The sequence below is a fragment of the Mirounga angustirostris genome, unplaced genomic scaffold (genome assembly GCF_029215605.1).
Source record: "Mirounga angustirostris isolate CCGP_5_RB_7025 unplaced genomic scaffold, mMirAng1.0.hap1 SCAF_9, whole genome shotgun sequence".
Lineage (NCBI taxonomy): Eukaryota > Metazoa > Chordata > Mammalia > Carnivora > Phocidae > Mirounga > Mirounga angustirostris.
In genome coordinates, this window is record NW_026991717.1 from 105,898,882 (window position 1) to 105,905,893 (window position 7,012).

At 42.7% G+C, this 7,012-nt stretch overlaps 1 non-coding gene across 1 annotated transcript; it reads left to right on the top strand.

Annotated features, from left to right (window-relative positions):
- Window positions 1-2,300: 2,300 nt before the first annotated feature.
- LOC123862606 (U7 small nuclear RNA) lies at window positions 2,301-2,356 on the top strand. Its single transcript, XR_006795301.1, has one exon. It is a non-coding gene; the product is annotated as a U7 small nuclear RNA (small nuclear RNA).
- The last annotated feature ends 4,656 nt before the right edge of the window (window positions 2,357-7,012 follow it).

Sequence of the window (7,012 nt, forward strand, 5' to 3'; positions counted from 1 at the left end):
CATAAAATTACAGCATATGTTCAGAAAAGTTTTTAAAAATTCACTGTGCCTGGACTTCATTTTTCATTAAAAACTGTATTCAGCAGACTTCCTGTTTTCAAAAATTATGAGTTGGTACCCCCTAGTGGAAGATACAAAGCAACTTCAGTTCACTACTACTAAAAGCACTGGAGGTACAAAAGATAGGAAGGAATTCTCTGTGCTCCTTGCTGCGGTGTGTTGGGTTCTCCTGTCACTACCTTATTGAGAAACAGTGGAGGGCAGTTGTGTGCAAAGCTGCAGGGGGCAGTACGGAAGAAAAATGGGAATGAGCTAGGTGACAATAGGTCTTCAGCAGCACTGACTTTAGGTATGGGATGGCCATGTTGAAAGACGGTGGATAAACCAGCTAGGATGGGATTGGACTTGAATTGTGTGGTTGGAGTTCGTTTGTAGGGTGTGTGCTTGGTGAGTTGGCATGAGGAAGACCCAAAATGTGAGGAGGACAAGTTGGGTGACAGAATTAAGACAGAGGGGAAGGAAGAGCTCTGGAACTGGAAAAGAGTTAGATCAGAACTGGAATTGAACTATCCAGTAGGAAAGACGGGATGGGGTATATCCCAGGGTAAGGACTGGGGAAGGCGGAGACACCAAAGCAGAGCAGTGTCTGTGGAACCAGCAAATCTGTTGAGGTGGCTAGAGGCCACCCTTCTCTGCCATCCCCCTGTCCCTGAGGAGATGAAACTCACTGGTTTGGGGATGGCCTCACTGAGGACTGTAATATACAGACTGGCTTTCCCCTACACATGGTGACACCATCTGTCTTAAACTTTAGGAATCCCCCACTTATGTATCAGGAATAAATAGCTAAGCACTTAAAAATTTTCAAAAAGTTACCAGATTGTGAAATGAAATAAAATAGATGTCTGTTGCCACGAGAGGGCAAAGCCACATGTCCTAACGTCCATAAGCTGGAGGGCTGACATCTTACGAAAACTGGAGGTGCCCAAGAAAGATGTGCTTAGATGCTCTTCCCTGTTGGACAGCATCAATAAACTGAATGAACATACTTTGAATTCCATTGTCTGGATCACTGATTTAAATGTTTAAATACCTTGCCCCAGCACCCTGGGAACCTGTACTTGTCATGTGTGCTGATCAATATTGACTTGTTAATATTCAATCTGGAGAGTGTGTATCCTTGGATGGTTGCAGGGGTCCCTGGCCTTTCTCTCTGAATAGTAAATCTGAATTTGTGGTTGTTATATTTCAAATTTTAGTTTTCTTTCTGTAGGAAAAGTATCGCAAGGATGGCTGCATTGTGTCAAATTCTAAACCAAAGTTTGGGACTTTAAAGGGACCAGGATCCTAGATGATACCTTATCCAGTGGTTTCCAAACTGGCCAAGTAGCAAAATGATTAGGGGGGAGGGCAGCGTTTAAAAATACACATTCCTGGGGCACCTGGGTGGCTCGGTTGTTAAGCATCTGCCTTCGGCTCAGGTCATGATCCCGGGGTCCTGGGATTGAGCCCCATATCGGGCTCCCTGCTCCGCGGGAAGCCTGCTTCTCCCTCTCCCACCTGCCCTGCTTGTGTTCTCTCTCTTGCTGTCTCTCTCTCTCTGTCAAACAAATAAATAAAATCTTCAAAAAAATAAATAAGTAAAAATAAAAATACACATTCCATCTGCCTTTTGCCACTAAATCACAATCTCCAGGGACTGGTGCCTAGGAAGCTTACTCAGAGCAATCTGATGATCACCCATCTCTGGGAGCCACTGTTCTACTCTGGCCTCATAATCCATCTGGGGAATTCTCTTTGATTTTAGTAAGGATTTCTGCGATGGAAGGAACAGAAACCCAAGCCAGCTTTAGTAAAGGGGTGGCTATTGTTCCGAGATGAGGAATCTGGCACAAGGAAGGAACTGAAGGAAATAGATCTGGCTCTCACATGAGTCAAAGTCATCAGGCAGCTCCCTTCTCTGTGCACTTCGGCAGGCCACCTGCTTCCGCAAGGCTCTTAGTTTTGGTCCTCCAAGTCTTGGGCTTTGCATGGCTTTGGATTGCCACAGCTCCGACTCGGAAACCGGTGCTGGACCACCTTACAGCTCCTGCTGGCTCCAGCATACATGTTCTTGAGTTCAAGAGAGACTCCAGGTTGGGTCAGGGGTCTGGTCCTGCTTCAATCTATTGTGACGGGTGGGGAAAGGTCCCACGACACGCACATGGTTGCCTACATTCACCCCTCCTCAGTAAAAGTGGAAGGGACTCTTCCAAAGGAGGGGAAGTGCAGTCTGGCTAAGCACTCAAAGGGTGTCCGCTAAATGTTACAGCCCTTTTAGAATTTGTCTAGCAGGTCCTCACCAGAAGACTCCCCCCCAGTAAAAAAAAAAAGAAAAAATATATATATATGGTATCCACTACACCTTTGTAACTTCCCAATGAGGGGATCATTTGGGCTCTGTTTGAACACTTCTTGAGACAAGGAACTCACCATTTTGTGAGGTCCATTCCTTTTCCAGTTCTAACTACTCAACAGCTTCTTTGGTAATGACCATCGTATATTCTAAGTTCATTCTCTACAATAATACAGAATACACTTACTCCTTGCTCTTTGAGAATCTGAAAATGGCTATTGTGTTCATCTCAAGATTTTTATTTCCACACCATACATGCTTATAAGGTTCCTTGTCATGGTCCTCTCTGGATCTAGACTCTCATCATTCTGGTTTCCTTCCTTTGCACATGGCTTGAGTTAGTAGTTGTTCTCATTAAAGAGTTTGCTTACCTAAAAATCATAATTTTTTTGAAGGATTGAGAGTGGCTTTAAAATACGCAATAGAGGGGTGCCTGGGTGGCTCAGTTGGTTAAGCGGCTGCCTTAGGCTCAGATCATGATCCCAGGGTCGTGGGATCGAGCCTCACATCAAGCTCCCTGCTCAGCAGAGAGCCTGCTTCTCCCTCTCCCTCTGCCTGCTGCTTTGCCTAATTGTGCTCTCTCTCTATCTCTCTGTCAAATAAATAAATAAAATTAAAAAATAAATAAATAAAATATGCAATAGAACAACACACAAAAAAATACTTCAAAGCAAAAATATGAAGGCAAAAGGAATACATTTTGTAAAATAAGCAGGAGCTGGAAGAGAAATTGGTTCATGAAGCACCTGCCATGAAAGCCTGTGGCTTACTCAGGGTGGTCTGCAGGATTGCTTCTTCAGTTCTAGTGACCAGCCCAAAGAGAGAATGATGAATCGCTGCATTCATGAGAGAAAAACAAACCATTAGCCCAGAAGAATTTAAACTATTTCTGGTGCAAAAAACAGGAAACATTTTCTCCTTGGGGTTCTCCCAGAGAAGATGTTATAAAACCAGGTAAACAATATCTTCAACAATATCCTTGAAGTAAATACTGTAGTCATTTCCTAGGACTGTTTCTTACAACATCTGCCAAAAGGAGATATAATGGTGTTTGGTGAAAGCCCAGTTCAGTGAAGCCACTCTAGGGAGGCTCTGTAATCCAGACTGGGTGCCACTCTATGGTTCTTTGCCCCAGTGTCTGTGGATGAGTGTTAGAGGATCTAGCAATGGTTTTCAAGCTGTGCTCTGAGAGGCCCATCAGTGGTGGGACTTCGAGCTTCCCATCCCTTCCCCACATCCCATTCTGTGACTCTAGAATTCTAGAAAAACATGGTCTGAAGAAGGATTCTAGGGTTAAAAAAGAAATTTGAAAACCACTGTTATAAAAGAATGGATGCACTGCTATCCCTCAGGTAATCTACCATAGATAATGCTCATTTCCCGAAGTTTTCAATAGTCAAGAGCAGTGGTGATTTCCAAGATTAAACATCCTGATAAGTTCATCAAGCACAGAACCTCTGTGTTGCCAGTTAAACCCAGAGCCATATGTTTTAATAATCAAGCAAACTAGGGAGGGATTGACAACTTCTTATTAAATCTGAGGTGCCTAACAAGGACATATGGTGGACAGAAGGCCACTGCACCTTCACATGGAGTTGGGCTAGGAAAGGACCATCTGTTAGTACTCAGATTCTCCTTAAGAACTAATTTGGTGTTTGCTCTAACAAGATGATACAGTACAGCCTCAATGATTTTAGCCTGAAAATTATTTAAATCTCATAACCACACATCCATTTTATCCATAAGCAAATCTCAGTAACTCACTCATAGAACATCTAGCTTTTTATACTGAGAAGTATATACGTAAGTTTAAAAATATAATATATATAAAACTAGAAAGTTGATGATTTTGGATGCAGAACATCTAGTTTTTCTTTGTGATAATAACGGATAGGATCAGCTCTGTATTAATGCCATTCTGGTTTTGATACTAAGGAAAACCTGGAATTGATGTGCCAGAGAAAGCCCATCTCACTACTCCTTGTACTTGGAATAGGTGCTATTTCTGATCCATCAATGGACTGTAATTCTTGACCCTGAAACACAGTGGTATGAAGTGCAGGTTCCTCATAAGCCTTGTGACTGAGGGTAGGAACGGGCCTTGACAATCAACACTGAGCATGAGTATCTTGGTTTATAACTGATTTCAGTCCACAAAGATTATGGAAAGATCAATAAAAGGTGTAAACACTCTTAGGTTTTTCTTACCAGATTGTACCACAGGTGGACAAAGAGTTTAATAATGATCAGTGGTGGAATAGCTGTGCCCACGGCTCACTTTGTGTAGAACATTGGCCCAAGGGTCCCAGAACTTAACAATTTATCAAGCAGGAAGGTGACATGCATTTTAGATAGACCACCTAGTAAATTAGGAGGAGAGTAAATGATTGCCCTTAGGAAAAATGTAATAGACTAAACTGTGGTCCAATCGATAAGGAGAAATTTCCATCAAAATACCACTAACAAAGGCTCTTCCCCATCTATTCACAAAACTGTGTAATGACTCGATGTTTTTTAAGTTCTGCAGGAATCCTGTGTATATATGAGGATCCCTGTGTTTTACAGTTGCAGGTGATCAGTGAAAGTGGGAAGTTGCAAAATTAATTATATGTAAACTCATCTTTATTACTCTCCCAAGCTGGCAACAAGCATCTGTTGGGGCAAAACCCAAAATGCCCGATTGGCCACAGCTGCATGGATTGATAGACCTCTACCTCCTTAGAGGGCCTGCCAACTACTGCCCAGAGCAGATGCATCCGGCTACCTGCAGGCCCTTTGTACCTAATTTCAAATGACCATGGCAGGGACAGCACCCCAGAGTCCAAGAGCCTGGCTGGGGAGCAAGGATGACAGCAACAAAGACCAGGCTTGTGAAGGGCTGGTCCCAACTTTTCCTTCCAGAAGCAGGGGAAAGACCGCCCAATGTGCCCTCCCTGTAGGTTCACCCAGCCTGCCTCAGGTTGTCTTTACATCCAATTTGGGACATGAGGCCTCATCCCAACACTGAAATGGCAGAATTCCCTCTGTCCAGCTTCTACAAACACATCACTTGCGAAGAAGACCAAATCGCTTGGTTCCCAAAACAGCTGAAGATTATTTCCCATTCAGTTTTCCCTCCCTTCTCCTATGATCCTCTGTGCTGTTTCTTATATTCCACATATGAATGAAACCATATGATAATTGTCTTTCTCTAATTGACCTATTTCACTCAGCATAAGAGCCTCCAGTTCCATCCACGTCAGTGTAAATGGTAGGTATTCATCCTTTCTGATGGCTGAGTAATATTCCATCGTATATATATACCACACTTCTTTATCCATTCATCTGTTGATGGACATCTCAGCTTTTTCCAGAGTTTGGCTATTGTGGACATTGTTGCTATAAATACTAGGGTGCATGTGCCCCTTCGGATCATTATTTGTATCTTTGGGGTAAATACCTAGTGCAATTGTTGGGCCGTAGGGTAGCTCTAGATAGGTGGTCTATCTAAAATGCATGTCACCAGAACCTCTATACTGTTTTCTGGAGTGGCTGTTCCAGCTTGCATTCCCATCAACAGTGTAAGAAGATTCCCCTTTCTTCGCATCCATGCCAACATTTGTTGTTTCCTGACTTGTCAATTTTAGCCATTCTGACTGGTGTGAGGTGGTATCTCATTGTAGTTTTGATTTGTATTTCCCTGATGACGAGTGATGTTGAGCATTTTTTCATGTGTCTGCTGGCCATTTGTATGTCTTCTTTGGAGAAATGTCTGTCCATGTCTTCTACCCATTTCTTGATTGGATTATTTGTTTTTTGGGTGTTGAGTTTGGTAAGTTCTTTATAGATCTTGGATATTAGCCCTTTATCTGATATGTCATTTGCAAATATCTTCTCCCATTCTGTAGGTTGCCTTTTAGTTTTGTTGACTTTCCTTTGCTGTGCAGAAGCTTTTATCTCAGTGAAGTCCTAATAGTTCATTTTTGCTTTTGTTTCCCTTGCCTTTGGAGATGTGTCTATCAAGAAATTGCTAAGGCCGAGGTTGAAGAGGTTGCTGCCTGTATTCTCCTCTAGGATTTTGATGGATTCCTATCTCACATTTAGGTCTTTCATCCATTTTGAGTTTTTGTGTATGATGTAAGAAAATGGTCCAGTTTAATTCTTGTACATGTGGCTGTCCAATTTTCCCAGCACCATTTGTTGAAGAGACTATCCTTTTTCCATTGGATGTTCTTTCCTGCTTTGTTGAAGATTAGTTGACCATAGTTGAGGGTCCATTTCTGCGTTCTCTATTCTGTTCCACTGATCTATGTGTCTGTTTTGTGCCAGTACCATACTGTCTTGACAATTATAGCTTTGTAATAAAGCTTGAAGCCTGACATTGTGATGTCCCTAGCTTTGGTTTTCTTTTTCAACATTCCTCTGGCTACTTGGGGTCTTTTCTGGTTCCATACTTTAGGATTATTTGTTCCAGCTCTGTGAAAAATGTTGATGGTGGGATGCCTGGGTGGCTCAGTTGGTTAAGTGTCTGCCTTCGGCTCAGATCATGTTCCCAGGGTCCTAGAATTGAGTCCCACATCGGGCTCCTTGCTCAGCCAGGAACCTGTTTCTCCCTCTGTGCTGCTTATCCTGCTTGTG